Source organism: Pseudopipra pipra, chromosome 7, assembly GCF_036250125.1.
Source record: "Pseudopipra pipra isolate bDixPip1 chromosome 7, bDixPip1.hap1, whole genome shotgun sequence".
Lineage (NCBI taxonomy): Eukaryota > Metazoa > Chordata > Aves > Passeriformes > Pipridae > Pseudopipra > Pseudopipra pipra.
In genome coordinates this window covers 28,674,406-28,691,959 of record NC_087555.1, presented here as the reverse complement: position 1 = coordinate 28,691,959, position 17,554 = coordinate 28,674,406, and the positions used below count along the sequence as shown (strand labels likewise).

Sequence of the window (17,554 nt, the reverse complement as noted above, 5' to 3'; positions counted from 1 at the left end):
CAAGGAAATACTTAAATTTTAATTCTCCTAAGAGCCTTATGGTAGCTAATCTTCACAAGAGCCCTGGGGACTGGGGTCTTGCACAGATAGGAAAGGTGGCACACAGATGCTCAATCAGGGTCACAGGAAATCAAAAGCAGAACTGGAACTGGGATTTTTGTATTACTGTCTCCAGGCAGGTTCTCGGAATGTCTTTGACAGGTTTTCTGCTGCCTCAGTGCTTGCACACCACCTACCCTTTACCACATGCAATGGAAATTGCCACCAGGCATGAACAGCTGACAAACTTTGAGCAGTAGGACTGAGGTATAGCTTTGGGAGAAGCATGGATCTATGATGATACATGGTATATATTATGATATATGACACATAGGATACATTTTGTGAAATGTCTCTTAATTGACTAAAAAAAAAAATCAATTCTTGCATCCAAGATTCCTGTTTGAAAGGATTTCTGTCTGCAAACAGCCAAAGAGATAAAAGTTAATTGCTCTAATGTAGCCAGCAAGCCATTTGCCCTCACACCCCAGTGTCCATCTGAAGCATAGTGTCTTTGCACAGGGTGGGAAATCTCCGTATGGGTCATTTTTAGGTCTAAATAGGTTTTCCTGGGCTTTGCATTTCTGGAAACACTGCCACAGTGCAGCAGCAAAACAGGACTAGCTCTACCCTTGGCTCCCTCTCCAGCCTGGCTTGCCTCTCTTCTCTGCTGCACAGGGTATGTTGGGGGTACCTCGAGCGCTGCAGTGCTGTGGCTGAACAAGCCTGCCTTCTTGTTCCAGACGAGACCTGAGACTCAGACTAGCCTGCTTAAGGTCACCTTGGATATTTCTGATCGTTGCTGCAGTGTGTTGCTCTGACCTGTTCTGTGCACCAGTGGTCCCAAGCTACTGGTTTGCACACAGGAAGGCTGGATGCTGCTGCTTGCCCTATATTGTCTTTTGAATCTTGTTGCAGAGGGGTGTCTGGACCCTGGGAGGAATGCTGCTTTGGTTTGGGAGCAACCAAAAGCATAGATTATCTGATCACATGGATTATTACTTTTTAATCATAAATGAAACAAAGCACAAAAACTGAGATGTGATGTAGAACATGAATGCGTTTGGATGTTCAGCCTTTGCAGCTCAGGCCAATACCTGCAGAACTCAAAGGGTTAGTTATTCCAGCAGTAGCATGATTAGGTGCTATGAACACTAATGATCCAAAAAGCTCAGTTTTAGCTTACGTGAGAATTGTATCCAACATTTTCATGCCTGTTAACTTTGCAGACAGCAGATTTCCTACAGGAGCCAGAGATCCAGGCATCTTCATGAAAACTTACTGCAAATGCACGTAGTGTCTGACTAGACCTGTGGTCCGTGGTGGGGAGTTAGACAAGGTGAGACTGTAAAAGGCCAGTAATTGTACACAGGAGATGGCTGTGATTGCTTTGAATGTGGAGCCATTGTCAGGAACACAGAGGGAAAAGCACAGCCTATTTGAGCACTCTTATCTCAAACTCCTGGCTAAGTGAAGTCAGGAAATGATTGGGGGGTGCTGTTGTTGTCTGTGCATTTTCACCTCAGGGATTTGCAGAAACTTGGGATTTTGTGCTGCCTTTGGCATGGCTTTGCTGCCCTTTGCCAAGTTTCATTAATCAGCAGCCAGGGGTTACATGAAGGGTATGGTGTCTACCCGATGGGAATTCAAGGACCACAATGAAAGGTTTCAGTAATGTTTGTTTAAAAGCACTTGAAGGTTTTTTTATTATTTTTGGCTCCTGAAACATAACTGCCATCCTTTAACTATTATCAATGGCATTAGATCTTCACGTAGTAGCAGCACACTGGGATCCATGAGAGAGTGTCAGACTGGCTTGCTGTTACATGAAAAATGTCACATCTTGCAGCATCTCAGCTCTTGATTTTTGTCTGGTTTTTAGCACTTTGGAATTTGATGCCGTCATATTATCAAAGGGAAAAATGTCTCAAATTAGAGCCTGCTTTAAACAGATGCTTTGCAGTCTCAAATAAGTACAATTTGTAGGCATAACTCAGAGAGAAATTTAAATGTCGAAGGCAGCTACACTCACCAAATTGGTGGGATCCAGCTAAACAGATGAATTTTTATTCCAGCTTCCCATCACCCTGTGAGCAGACCTCTTCCTTCTGGGGCATTCCCCTTGATTTGCTCTTATCCCTGAGACTCTGGTCTGTCTTTTGTGCTATCTCCTTGTCTTTGAGTCTCTTAGGCATTGTTTTGTGATGGTATTGCACTTCATATATCGTTCTGTGTGTACAAAAAACCTTCATTATGGCACATTAAATGAAACAGTATGTAGAGCGTGGGCTAAACTCTGGGATATTTTTAGTCTTTTTTGGCCTTGTCATGGCCCTTGCTGTATTTCTCTGGGAAACAGTTGCTGAGTAGCATCATTTAGCTTGTCCCACATCACTCCAGGCTCTTGGAAAGCCAGAGTTTCCTGCCAGGCATGAGACTTCTGGGATGGCTGTTTTCCCATCGGGAACGTGCCCATTTTAGCATATACGACCTCATGCCTTATTAATTTTGATGAGTGTTTGGGGTGGAAAGGCAATCTCAGGATTAAGGGTTGTATTTGGGGGGAGTAAACCCCAAAGGTCATGACTTTAAACTGTGGCTAGGTTGTGTGTAGCCAACATCTGTATCCCTGTGCTCCTTTTGCAGAGCAACTGGATCACTGCTGGTGAGGGTTCCTGATGCACAGATATTCCCATGAAAAGGGACAAAAAGCATTACTGCAACTGGCAAATGAAAAGACTATAGATGGGTGGACAGAAGCCAAAGCAATGCCTCCATGGAGAAGCAGTGGCCTCAGTGCCACAGTGGCTGACTGCTGGCTGGGCATCGTTCAGCTCAGCGTGCGAGGGCACATGGGGGGAAGGGCACGGTCCTGGCTGGGGGTGTGGGACAGAGTTTGAGATGAGGGAATGTCAGGAGACTCAGAAGAGGGATGTTGCAAGGCGAGGGTGGGATTACAGTTGTCGTTAGAGAGCTGGGGTTACAGGGGTGACTAGGCAGGGAGGCACACCTGACCTGGATCCTACGGCAGCATTACCATTACTGCTTCCAAAAAAGCTTGCTTGAAATGCTGGGGTACAAAATGAGGGCTGATGAACCTGGGACCAGAGACGTGGCCCCACCATCTGCCCTGCCCGGTCTGTCAGGGCCCCTCAGAATAGGCAGAGGGGCAGATAAGCCTTTGCTGCCTCCAGCTCCTGTGCAAAACTCACCCTTTAGCTCAAACCAGTGAGGCTGATGGCCATGCACTGAGCTCTCTGGCTCTAAGCTGTTGTGTGTGAGTGCAGACACATGTTCTACTCTGCCTGTTGCTTCAAGCAGTAGAAACCTCTGGCAAATGGTTGAGGCAGACATCTGGGGATGCTGATGTCTTAAACTCTGTAACATGATTTGCTAGGGCTCGTCTGGTTTTTGAACCTATAGTATTCACCTTTGCAATCTCCTCTTTCTTACCCTGAGCACTAAAAGCTTTTCTTTTTTTTTTGTGGTGTAATGAGAATTTCGTGTAACAGCATGGCTCTAGGAACTGCAGCTTTATAAAGAAGAGAAGGTTATGAGAGATCGTATAAAATCATGTTCTATTATATTACATAAAAATTAAATAATACCATACTTCAGAGACAGAGAAAAGCACTTTTATTAGCTGAGAAAACACACATGAAATTTGAGTTTTACATGCAACAGCACACAAGGTGGGAGCAGAACAGACCTCTTAACACAGAGAGAGGAAAAAGAGAACAGCCGAAGACCCTGACTGTTGAATTCTTCCTCTGCTGAGCAAAGAATTACATTAAGAATTGGAGAATTTATTTTCTGCAGTCATTATAGTTGCTTAGAAAAAGAAGACCGTTATATATTTTAGTTTAATTGTTCAGTTTTAAAACTGCTAAGAACCCAAAGCGTGAATTTAAGACAGAGTTTTTCGAAGAAAACCCTGCTAGTCCCAAACTGAACCAAGACTTAGATTAATCACAGTCTTCTGTGCAATAGGGGGCATTTGAGAATCCATCAAGTTCATGGGAAAATGATCTTGGAAGAGCAACAAATAAATGCTGTGACCTTTTGACTCTGCTAGCCCTGGAGCTGTGGTAAGTTTGCAGTCAGGCACTTGGTTCCAGACAGGAATTTTCATTGCTGCAGTGAAGTAAATCACCATGAGGAGGAGGCCTCACTGGTCCTGTCTGCATGGAGATGTTTTCAGAGCTCTATTTCCCTGTGGGTGCCCCTCCATCAGTGACTGCATAAATGGGAGCTGAATGGTAGATCTGCTCAGGAAGCCTGAAGTACCTGCATCTTAAACCACGATAGTTAATGCAGTACCAGAAATACCATCTTTATCACTCCTGTGGTCTGCAGTGTTGTTCTGGCTAAATCTCAACAGTATGGGATGGATTTGTCCCCAGGGCAGATTTAGTGAGAGGACAGAGGGTGCTATAGTCCCTTACAATAGCATCATCTTGATGTGGCACATGTAGGACATATGCAGTTTGCCATTCCTATCCACATCTTTTCAGCAGTTCAAAAAAGCTGAATTAATGATGGGAAGTAAAATAACTTTTGGGAAAATCATTGTTTTTCATGATTATTAATTTAATGATCCTTAGAAACAAATGGCTTTTAAACCTTATGTTAGGGAAAGGGAATTTCTCTGTAATTATTTTGGCTGATTTGCCTTCTTTTTTTTTTTAATTTTGCTTTCTGTAGCCTAGACAGACCTGTGTCTACCCACAGCCTCAGTTCACGTTTCAGCCTTTCCTGGAGCTGTTGTATCTATGTCCTCTCCAGAGCTTCTGTTCACGAAGTTTGTAAGAACTTACTTATCCTGGAAACCTCCACTCTTCTCTGGTCTGGTTTAAAGCTGGTCCATGAGTTCCTCAGGAACCAGAAACAGTACTGATTTTTGTGTAACTATAGAAACTAGTGCTTTAAAGGAATGACCGGCTGGGGCAAGATTTGAGATAAAATCGAGCATTGAAAATTATGATTTCTCCTGATCGGTCATCATGTGCAAGGGATAAAAGGCCTGATTACCACTGAGACTGCTTGGGGAGACAGTCCAACCAGGCTGGGTGTTGTTTTGTTCTTGTTTGCCACCTTCTCTGTGTGGCACATTGGGTTGTCACGTGAGGAGAGTAAGAGGAGCTTGTTCTCTGTGCCGTCATTGTCAGGTTGTCCATGGAATATGGGGAATACAGCTCTTCTCAGCATTGTAGGTCCTGCTGGGGGGCTTCTGCACCAACAAGCTCCTTGCAGTTGTTCACTGACACAGCTACATGAGCAGGAGTCTGGAGCAGGTGCTTTGCCTTTGTGTTCTGTGTGGGCTCTGTCCCTACTCTCAGTAAAAGACTAGGTATGTCAAACATGCTGAGGTCCTTTAAAATTACTCCTTTTCCTCTAATGTTAGCAAAACCAGTGCTGCTACAAGGACAGTCTCACCTTGTCATGCCTGAAAGGCTGTTACAGAGCAGTGCCTAGGACTCAGCTTTGGAGTAGTAGAAACTTCTGGAAGAGTACCACAGCCTTTGCTGTTGTCTGTAGAAGCCTCCTCCCCTTCCTCAACATACGTGCTCAGTGTGAACCTGTGAAGTGGTGAAGAAACAACTACAAACTCACTTCTCTGAAATTCTTTCCTCTTTTCATCCTCTCCCATCTGCTCTTTTTTTGCACTTCTGTTCCTTTGGTGATGATAAAGACCCCCCATATTCATTCTGTGGATTTCCTCTCCCTAAGGCAGCCAGTGAAGAATACAGATGGCATTCGATGTAAATCAGAGGAAGATTCCAGTTGGGTCCCCCCCTACCCCACCCTTTTCATGCTCTAGGCATTAGTATAATGAAGGAGAAGGCAATGATTGTTGTTTAATTTACATTCTTTAAGGAAGATTCCTTTGGCCTGTGTGGGACAGGAAAAGACTGGTCAGTGTGGCAACATGTGAATGTCTAAGTCTGGACTGAGGGCTGATCTTTCATGTATTTAGGTAAAGAAAGGAATGTGCCCCCTGCCTTCCTTCTGCAGATCATCCTCACCTGCCATGCCCGCCCTTGTCGCCTGTTTGTGAGCAGTGATTCATGGGCTCACCAAGAACACAGCTGCTGCAGATCACCCCGGTCCAGAAATGGTGACGACAACTGCAGTGCTGTTCCACCACCAGCTGAGAGACGCTCCCATAACTGGCCAGAGCAATCACTCAGTGAAAGAAGAGATCGTTTGGCTGAGAGCTGTGCCAGGGATTTTCTTGTACAATGCACAAAAAAGCCAAACTAGAGGAGCTAGGTTGGCCTGACCTGTCCCTGTGAAAGGGGGAGTAGAGTCTAGTCCCCCACTGCGCCGTCTGCAATATTGCCTCCTACGCTGACTCATTTCACCAGGACAGAGCGAGGGGAAGCAACAAGCTTGGTTCTGCCCTTGTTTTCCCTGTAGGGTGGCTGCTCACAGCCTGATGCTTAGTACTTCTTTCTCAGTGAAGTGGATACAGCTTTTCTCTGGCAGAACTGAGGGAACTGGAACTGCCTGTGCCGCAATTTGTTCCCTGGGTTCTGCTCACTGGGAAAGCTGGTGCCAGCCTTTATCAGAGCAGATGATGTCTTACAATCAAGATGTAAGTGATTGCACTATTAGGATTTTTTTCCAAAAAATGGCTCTCCAGTAATGTAAAATTTTTCATCTCTGATCATGCTCTGATGGGCACAGGGTAGTTCTTCTGCTTCTCTAGCACATCTTCCTTTCCACAGACAAAGGTCCACTAATTCATTTATTTGCCACTTTTTCGTCTCTTTAAAAACTCCTTAAATTTCCACCACTGGGAAAACATTTAATTGCCTTAAGACCTGCAACATGGTTTTGAGTCTGCTTCGTTGAGGCTTTGAGGCCAGACAACTTTATTAGCAACAGAGGCTTCCTTTGCAGATAAATTCTCCTTTTCAGAGAACATCTTCCCTAAACAGTTTCACAGCTGATTATGGACACAAATAATTCATCAGAAAAAGTTAGTGATACTCAGTGCTTGGCAAGCCCTGAGTTATTATCCAGTTAATGCTGCGGCACTGTGCATTTCCAGCTGTGTTGCAGTGGCACGCAGACCTCAGCAGCTGTTGTGGAGCTCATCAAATAGCTGTTGAGCATCATCCCTGATTTGTCATAAACCTAAAGGTTCCTCTGGGGAAAGAAAGCCACAGCCTGGCTCCACTACAGTGGTGCTCCAGCACTGTCGTTACCATAGGTACTCTGCTTGTTTGAATTCCTCCCCTCTCCCTTCTGCCTTCATTATTTTTCTTGTTTGTTGCAAGAGTTGGGATCAGATTATTCATAGCCTTATGCTTCTAACTGACTTGTCTGGAAATGCAGTTTGGTGTATGCTTTAGGGCTACCTGGCTTCATTTCTTCCTAACCAGCTGAGTTTACATTTTAAAAAATATTTAGATGCCTAACAATACCAAGAGGCACAGAACAGTTCACAGTTTTTGTGAACTGCTCAGGTACGTTGTCCTTATAAAGAAGAATAAAGTTCTAGGTGTAAGTTGTGGTATGGACAAAAGCTGTGTTTTATGTAGAATTTTTATATTTGCACTTATTTTGAATAGGATCAAACGCAGAAAACTTCAAAACTGGAAAGGAAATTCTGAGGGGGGCACGAGGGGAGCTTTGTATGGGGTTCACAGAAATGCTTTGTTTTAAGAAATGCTTATCTTCAGATGCATAATACAGAACACACTGAAACAAAACCTTATTTCAGAATATTTAATGCTTCTCAAGGTTGTTCCATGTCTGAGTTTCTCCCTTTCAGAACTTTTCCAGTTTTCTTCCTTTTTTGCCTTTAGACACAATTTTAGCAGAACTGATATGGTTTCCCAAATTGTTTTGGCTCAAGAAAAAAAGCTTCCAAAGATTTTCAGACCACTTCAGCCTTACTGCTGCTGAAAACCCTTTTTTGGTACTCATGTACTTCCTAGAGACTGAAAAAATCCAGCCCATGGTCTGCTGCAGAAGGTGCTTTGCAAAGGCAAGAGATCACAGTTAAGTTTCTGATCCTGATGGCCAGATTGCTTAAACTCTCAGTTCTTCACTGTTTCATGATATTATGTGAACAACAATAAAGTTGTTTTTCTTTTTGGGTTCTGTGAGTTATTGCAATCCCTAATTTCAAGAGTTCAGCCAACGCTCCTTCAGGTTTGTAGTTTGGAAACACCTTGTTCAAGTCACTGCTAAATGACCTTTATGTTTGTATGGAAACATTATCTAAAGATTCATGGAACTCACTCCTGGCCAAATCCCCCCATCTCTGAGGAACACATTGACAGCAGTATTTTTCCTTCCCTAAGTTGCACTGTAATCTCAAGAGATTTGCAATGGTCAGTTACAGGGACACCCAAGTACTAGTGACAGGTGAAAGTGTTTGTGTATTTTCACAGAGAATTGCTCACTGCGGGACTGTACTTCTTGCAAAACTTGCCAAGTCACCACAATTGGGCTGCGAGTGTCCTGGTGACTGCTCTATAAATAACCTGGATGGACAGAGACAGTGCAAAAAGCAAACAGAGCACTTAAGCAGTGAGGACTTTTCTGTTGAGCCTGCTGTGTTTGTGCAGGTTGTCATTGTGACCGTCACAAACTGGCTGCAAAAAAATATTTTCAGCTGCTTGAGATAAAATGGACAGAGGTGGAGGCTTTGTGTTGGCTCGACACAGTGAGATGCTTTTGGGCCAGAAATGTTCTTTCTGCTGCCAGCTGCCTGAAGACTTCTTTGGCCTGAAGGTTCATGCATTATAGCTTATATATTAGTCCAATAAAAGATACACGCGATCCCCATTGTCTTGCTATTGGTCCATCACTGAAAAAGTGTTGCTTCAGCTAATGGTGGCTCATATTTGATTTCTATGCAGTGTATTTTAAGGCTGAAAACCCATCCAGCAGGATGGATGTCTGTCTCAGTGCTGTCCTCTGCCTGTTATTAGGTATGTTTGTATTAATGGTAAGATATCCTGCAGCATTAGTCAATTTAAATATTGAAAACAAATGTTCTCTCGTTTCTCTGCCTTGGGGCAAGGAGTGATTATTCCTGCCTCTTCAGAGTATAGAAATCTGCATCTGTTGAAGTCTCTGTTCTGCTGTGAGCCCAACATATGAACTCAGTTTGCAAATTCATCTGAGAAATGCTAAAATTGGCACCTGTTTCTGCAGGCACCTATACCAGTAATGTATCCAATGGTCTAAATACCACTTTGCTTTGGAATTGCAGTTTTTTAGACTTGGCCACTTGGATCAACATCCTTTGTCTCTTTATTGTTTACATCTTGATGTTTCAGTGTCACCAGGATACCTTATTATGACCCTGGGATGCAAACAGTCCATTGCTGAGGGTTTTTTTTTTAGTAACTTGGCAACGTTATCTAAAGTAAAGCAGACTCTTGAAATTGGGACATACTGCAATTCACAGGGACAATGAAAAGTATTTGTGGTACAGAATATTTTGCACATTTGAAACCTCAGTTGCATCAATCTTACTCAGAAAAGAAGTGGCTGGAGCAAAAAGTAATTTTTTGCTGTTTAATGTTTCTGATAAAATTAGCATTTGCAAAAAAATACACTTAGAAATGGTATAAGAGTTTCACACAATAGCCTTAACAATGTTTGTAGTGCTGTTTATAAATATGTGTTTAGGGAGATATAAAATTGTAGATGATTGACCTGATAAAGCCATAATATCATTTTCTGAGCTATTTAGGCGTGTTGACTGAATGAATGTTTAGAATCCATGCAGCACATGTAGTAAAAATTTGCATGAAGACGGTATTGATTTCAGGTGCGGGGGAAGCATTTTGATGCAGAATAGAAGAGCTGCTGGATTTATCTGTATTCTAAGTTGGGAGCAGGCAGAATTTTTCCAAGGGACCCCTTCTAGTCCTAATGTGAGCAATGGGGAAGCATTGCATACGAAATGTATCCAACAACTGTGAGGTGCAGCTATTGGGTCCAGTTCCCAGTCTGTTCTGTGTACCCCAGTGAGGCATTCTGTGATGGACTCTCTCAAATGGCCTCATTTCTAGCCCTTGGCATGAGGGAAAGCTGCTCCCATGACTACATTCAGAGAGGTAGAAGTAGATGTTACTCTTCAGGCCACTCTTGACATGGTCTAATGATGAGTTAGCAGCATTTTTTGGGAGCTGCATGTTGATTTTGGCATTTGGGGGCTGCAGAGTTGGGATACCAGAAGCAGCAAGAAGACTTAGCCCTTGCATAGCAGTGGATCAAGGGAGAATCTACATCCCTAGTGAGTGGCAGTGAAGAGGGCAGGAGAAAAACAAGAAAGCATGGGGCACATTGCTGTGAGTTGCAGAAGAATAACAGGAATTTCACAAAACTGATACTCATGGTGATGTGCCATTTATGATGAAGCGCCTTAATTTGTTGAGATCATTTTGAACATTTTGTTTCTTCAAGCCAATGTCAAGATCTTTCTGTGTCCTCAATCTGGAGCTCATTAAGTGCATGATGCATGGAAAACTGTTTGCCTCTGAATAATGTAATACTGGGGAAAACAAGTCCTTAACCCCATTTTCTGTTGGACACCTTCTGCATTCCAAATTCCATCCATTTTTTATATGTGCACTCAAACACTTGTACATACATCTCGCTATGTCTGAGCGTGGATTTGAAAGTCGCTCTGTGCAAAAATCTCATGTGGTCACAGAGAACAAAATGCATAAGCGCAGTGCTTCATCCACCTGAGATGGCCCAAGAGATGGAAATGCCCCCTTACTGCCCGTGTTACAGATGGGTATTTCTCCAAAGGGAGATATTGAAGGATGCAGTGCATTTCGGAGTTTGTTGTTGCCTTGTTTCAAAGTGAGGAGAGAATCAATAATTTGTTAGGCTGTGAGCTGACGGCTTGTCTGGGTGCCAGCTCCAGTGCCCTCCAGGATAAGCTGCCAAAGTGTCTGAGGGAGTAAAGCGGGATGTAAATTCCACAAGTCATTTTCCTGAAACTCTTATGTGGGAAACCTTTAGAAGCCTCTCAGTAAGGACAAAATCCTTCCAGGCTTAATTCTTGTTTGAGCAAAATTCCTTCTGAGGTCAGTAGACCTAATCTTGAAGTCTTATCACTTGTTTACCTTGATGGGATTTGAGTGTGTGTGGGGGAAACAGAGGGTCTTGGGACCGGGTGCGCTGGAAATGCTTTCTTAGGAGGCTAGAAGAAGACTGCCAGGCTCTTCAGAAGTGGGTGCACATGTGAAAGGAAGGCTTGCTTCAGTAAAAATCACCTCTGTTTCTCACTTTCTCGGCAGTGGTAGAAAGAGCAGGTGAGGATTCCTCTTTCCTCTGAAGGCTCTTTGGTGCCTGGGGGTGGCCCAGCCCTGTCTCTCAGGGATGATGCAGCTCACACTTCCATGTATGTGTTTCAGAAGCGTTTTGCATCTGAGACCTTCCTTCTTTTGTATCCTAGAGGGAAAAAAGCCCCCCATGCTGGTAACTCCTTCCTGATGTTTTATATGTAACAGAGTCCATCAAAGTGATAAGTAGCATCAAATATAGAAGCAGATGAGAGCTGGAACATTGGGTTCTTTGATCCTCAAGCTGAGAAAGAAACTCTGGGTGTGCCATGTGGCTCTGGGGAAGGCCCCTTTTGGGGGGACTTTGGAGCAAGTCCTGGTTCTGCTTGACCCAAGTACTGTCATAGTGAAACCCCATGAAAGGCCCCTTGTCCCTGCACTGCAAATCATGACGTGCCAACAGTGCCCTCAGCAGAAATTTCTCCTTCCTGTCTTTTTTTCCTCCGCTGTTTGTCCCTGTAAATTGAAATCTATCTTCTTTATAACGGACTTGGCCTTTATTAGCCAAAGATCATGCCTCTTTATTAACCTTCCAGTAAGCCTACATCAGCTGAGTGAAACACCGTTCAGCAGGGCATATGGTATCATAAAAGTCACTGCTGGTGTCACACAGCTGTGTACAATTTTGTTTGGTTTGAGGGGTTTTGCTTTTTAGTAAAGAGATGGAAAACGTTCTTTTCTTCTTTTCTGCTTTCTGGTGAGTGACTTATAAACAGCCTGTGTGAAATTGGCTCTGGAAAATATAATCAGAAAAATATATAGGCTGTTGCATTGTTTTTATGAATCCCAGGTCATGGTACAGGGGAGATTCTGTAGTAAAGTTTCGTTAAAAGTAAAGAAGGAACACTAAAAGCTCTGCTGCTGATCTGGGGAAAGTAAAACTTCGTCAAGCCAAGTAACACTGGGCCATCTTGTACTTTATTCCCTGCTGTTTATCTAAAGCACATTTCTTACATTCAGTAAATTTCTACTTCTGGCAGTTTATAACTCCATGAGTTTAAGAGCCTTTGACTAATTAAGAGCAGAGAGATTTTCACCATGCTGCCACAGCCCCACTGGAAGAATAATTTCCAAGTGTTTTGCTCATTGGGGGCATATGAGGCCAAAATTACAAACACATAAGTGCCCATGTACGTACATCTATCTATCTAAATATATAAATACACACTCAGATTATATCTATTTCCATATCCATATTTGTTAAAAACAAAAGCCTTAGAGGTGAACACCTTTGGTGGGAAGAATGTAGATACTGTAACAAAGTCTCTGGTTGGGTTATAAGTTATTTGTACATTAATCATGGAAGAAGCATGTGTGATTGTGTGAGTACATGTGCACACATGCAGAAAGCAACTGTGAGGGATGCCTGTGCTTAAACTGATCAGACAAGTTTTATTAGTTCTGTCCGTTGATGCTGTTTTGAAATATGGCAGGCTGAGCCTATTAAGGTAGCTCAAAAATGTCTTTCCAAAATGGCTTTTGGGCTCCGGTTCCCACATTCGTTTACTTCCTTGATTCATTTCAAAATCTGCTCCCTCAGCATCTGCTGCTCTTGTGCACACATATGCATTGAAAAATGGATCGTTACCCAGCAGTTTTCTGTAACAAAAGAAGGGGTTTGGTCCAGATCCAGAGAAAGACATACAGTAAAGGATCACAACTGAGGAAATGAGTGTATCAAATTGCGCGGGAACAGTGAGAAGGTAGAACGCATATGAAAGGCAGCTGAGTTAAAAAAATGTATAAATGGAGAGGCAATTCAATTGAAACTGACAACTGCATTGCCTTTCTGGTGTTGGATGGAGCCTGACTCCGCAATAAATCCTGTACACCAAAGCTCAAGATTTAGGCAAACATAAGAGTTCTTAACTTCATTCCTGTTTGGCAGCATGACCCAATGCCTCTTGCATCTCTGTGAACCTGATTGCCAACTCTTACAGGGCTCAGTGCAGCACTGAGACCCTTTGGGTTTTTAATTCCATGTGTAGATGTTTGCGGTGCCACAAGGGAAGAGTCTGATCTGAGCCAGCAAATATATCCTGAGTATGAGTGATGCAAAATGAAAGCAGTCAGGGAAAGAAGGATTTGTTGATGGAAGTTAACAAAACACCTCTTATTTTAGTGAAGGTTGAAAAACAACCTTCTTGGGATAAGAGAATTTACAAATGCCTTATTATGCTGTTGCTAAGATCACACCTGTAGCATCATGCACCAAGATCGTGCTCTTAGCTTCAGAAATCACACTCCAAAGGAAGACTGAAACATTAAAGGAGATACGGGAGTGGGAATGAATTTAACCAGTTTCATCTAGAGAAATGCTTAATGGCAGGATGATCATCTTAAGGGTCATTTAATATCAGGAAAAGGAAATGACACATAGCACAAGTAGTAACACAAAGAACAATGAATTCAATTTAATAAAGGGCAAATTCAAATTGGAAATGAGGCTAAACTTTTAGATGGTTGAGGGCAGGCAGAAAGGGAAATTGTTTGCTTAATGAGGTAGTTATGACAAACTAGGTAGAAATATTCTGTTTTCTGAAATCAGCGAGTGTGGAGTGCAATTTTCCCTGCCTTATACAGTGGGTTCATCTGGGAGGTCCAGTGGTGTTTTGTCAGCCTTGTCCATCATGACCATTAGTTGCATTAATAATCCGTATTTTAATAAAGACACTATGGTAGCAGTGGTACATGTTGAGAATCCTTGCTTCTCTAATGTGAAAGAAATTGGATTTTTTGTGGCTTCACAATACGAAACAAAAATTTGAGTGTGCTGTGGTTGTCTGAGGTGAGATTTACGTGAGGCCACATGGAGATTTATAGCCTCATAGCTTCTGTGTCTGGTCAGAACCGTGTTATGGGAAGGCTGGGGGGAGTTTTCCAGGGGTTGAGGGAGACCTGGGTGCTTTACTCTTCACTGTGTTGCGGAGGCAACTGGGCACCCCAGAGGTACCTGTTGAAAATCTTACTCCTGTATGTCGTTCTTACTGTTTCCTTGAAGCAGAGCTGACCCAATGGCTGTTAGTAATGCCACGGTTCATCTTAATTCACCACCTACAGGGCTTGCTGCTCCAAGTGGGCTCTTAGTCTCCTGCTTGCTTACAGCACTATTTAGGAGCATGTATGAAAACAGCCTTGTATCTGTGTTGCCAGGAAGGCTTTATGAAAAAACAACAAATGCATACTGCCTGAACCTTCCATCTGAGTAAAAACGGACCAAATGTATTTCTAGTGCAGATTTACTGGCATTAGTGAACAGTGCAAGAACTGATACTGATATTTACGTCAGTGATTCTGGTATGATGAAGACAAATTATTAACAAAACTGTTTATCTATTTATGGCACAGATAGACAGTTGATAGTTGTTGCTTTATTTTAAATATATTGACAGGAACAAAGTACCTATTTAATGAGGTCTCATAGGGATCCCAGTTAATAATTGCCAACTGATGGGTTTTGCTATGTCTGAAAATTAAATGGTAGCACTGGGTGCATGGAAATGGCTCATATTGTCCAAAACAGCTGATGATTACTGTGTTTAAGTAAAAGAATTCTCATAAGGATTTGAGCTGCTCAAAATTTAATGCAATTTTTCCAGGGCCTTGATAATCATCAGGAAATGAATGTAAAACTGTGATCTCATGTCATTTGGAAAGTTAATGGAATAATCTGATGGGCAGAGGTTGCTAACTGTACACTGGAAAAGAAAAGTCTTTAGGCATTGGTCTCTGTCAGCAGCAATGGAAGTGGAGAAGACAGTAGATTTTATTCCATAATTATCTGACATGAAAATGGGTGGTGTACCAAAGAGAAGTAGGGAAGTGTTGCTTTTAGTGAGGAAAATAGGTCAGCCTAAATACTAGCACTGGTTGTTACATGCTACTATGGATGTGTATGTTGGAGAGCTCATTGGAAAATTAATTTATTCCTGTAAAAACATTGCTTTATAGAAATCTTTCTTTGAGCTTTGAGATTTTCATTGGAGAATGGAAAATTAGCAGTTTCCATCTACCGGAAGGTTTCAGATGGAAACCTGGTTTCTGGTCAAGTTTCTTTCCCCAGTGGAAACACATAAACACTTGCAGGAGTCCATCTTTACTGGTGTGGACCAGTGTTCACCAACTAATGTGTAGCACATACTGTGCTCAGCTGTGAGACTGATTTAAGTTTTAGTCTTTTATACTGGGGCACTGAGTTGTTCCTTAGGATGCAGATACCAGGAGGTCTTCCCCTAGAAGGTCTCGTCTTTATCCCTGTGTAAAATGGGAGATGCTTTGTGGGATGAGAAAGTGCTCCTGTGTTGTTAAACTAAGGACGTATTTCCAATATCTTCCCTCTTTTAAATAGGTGTCAGTCACATTTTTTTGGTTAGATACCATAGACTAAATCCTGTCTCTGCTCTGGGTCTGAAGATGAACAAAGTAGTTCATCACCGAGGCAAAAGAAGTCTTTCTTTAAAACTGTTTCTCTTCATTTTATCTCAGCTTCTCAGTGTCTGGCAGATTCTCCATCCTTTATGCCATTCCTCTTCAACTCACTAATAAAGTCGTCATTAGCTTTGCATATAAGGGCAGGCTCAGGGATTTCATTACTTCTCTGCAGTTTCATTCACTCTTTTTTGGGTTTTCTTTGAAATTTATTTTGTTTATCCATGTGCAGTGGGGGTTTGACACGGTGAAAAAGGATGAGTTCTGCTCTGAGCCTGGTCTTCACTTTGTTCTTAGCACTTGTAATTACTGTGGGACTGCACTGACCTGAAGCAGTGCTCTAACAGAGCTGGCATGTGTATCTCATTTTTATAAGTTTACTTGTACTGTTTAGAACAATCTGAGGAGATTTATAATTGCTTGTTTTGTAATACAGCCACAAAGAATTAAGTAAAGGCTGTATAAGTAATCTCTTTTCCTCTAGCCAAAGAAGCACTGCCATGTTTTCATATATCAACTTATTTAGGGTCAGAGTTTGACTTCTCTCTGCATTTGATAGGTATATATAAGTGCTGCATCTGAGTAGTTCACAGAGGGATTTAGCACTTTGATTTTTAAATGCAATGCCAAACGTGAAGAGAACAGTGTAGTTTGATTAGAATGGAGCCCATGCAATGGTGAGAGGTACGTTTTCAGCAAAAATTACTACGAGAAGAGATGATGACTTAGGAAAGCATTGCAATTAAAATTGTGACTGACTTGATACTGGAGACGGAAAACTGCTAGCTTTTGATATTTGCTAGCTAGGCAGAAACTTGGATAATAAGTGTTTTCTGGGAACAGAGATATGGAGGAAAGATGGCTTATGTTTAAGACACTACACAAGACTCAGAAAATTGACTTCAGTTCCTTTCCTGGCTGCCTCACAGGATGCTTCTGCAGTCTTGGGGACGATTACAAAGTTTTGACCATATGTTTATGCTGCATGTAGTGATCTGGAGCCCTCATTTTAGCTGGGCTTCGTGAAATTCTAATCTACCAAGTAATATTTACTCACTTGTGTATACCAGAAAGTAAAAACAAATGGTCTTTGGAAAAATTAAACTGGGTCATGTTTACACTGAATAAGGATTCTATGTCCTGGTCAGTGATGGATGAAAAGTAGGGCCTTCAGAAATGATGACTATATCAGACTCAGTCCTCAGACCAAGCATGGGACCATTTAAATTTTTTAAAAAAATGCTGTGAGGAAGGAGAAGGGTGAAGGGGAGGTGATACTTACCATGAAGGATATGAGCTGTTTTCCCAAGATCTTTTTCACATAACTCAGAAAAGAGGAAGGACCTGGCAGAAGTAAGAGAGACCCTTCCTCAAAGAGGTCCTTATAACATCATTTTTGTATCAGCCAAATGCAGACACACTTCTTTTTTAATGAAGGAAAAAAATGCCTTTTTGTTTTAATAGATAAATCACCCACGAACAAGCTTATGAGAAAAATAGAAGAAAGAAGGCCAAAGAGGCATGCCAGAGAAGGAAGTTTGCAGAGTCCAAGAGGTTCAGAGAAGATTGCAGTGGGACTGCCTCTGAGAGGGAGTGTTTACATCACCAATTCCTGACGGGTTTACCTTCTGGGACTCCGACCTTGGACTGCTGCCGGGACATTTGTCTTGGACTTGTTCTCTGGACTGGTGAGTTAGTGATGGAATGACACACATCTCTGTTGTGCTGGAACATGATATTTTCAGATTGCTCAGTGTGAG

The 17,554-nt window shown here is 42.4% G+C and overlaps 1 protein-coding gene across 4 annotated transcripts in view; it reads left to right on the top strand.

Annotated features, from left to right (window-relative positions):
* SEMA5B (semaphorin 5B) overlaps positions 1-17,554 on the top strand; it is a 282,391-nt gene that overhangs the window by 56,193 nt on the left and 208,644 nt on the right. For all 4 annotated transcript variants that reach the window (XM_064661407.1, XM_064661406.1, XM_064661408.1 and 1 more), the window contains exon 2: positions 17,259-17,482. The gene's annotated coding sequence lies outside the window, so the exon portion shown is untranslated. The remainder of the gene's footprint in view (positions 1-17,258; positions 17,483-17,554) is intronic.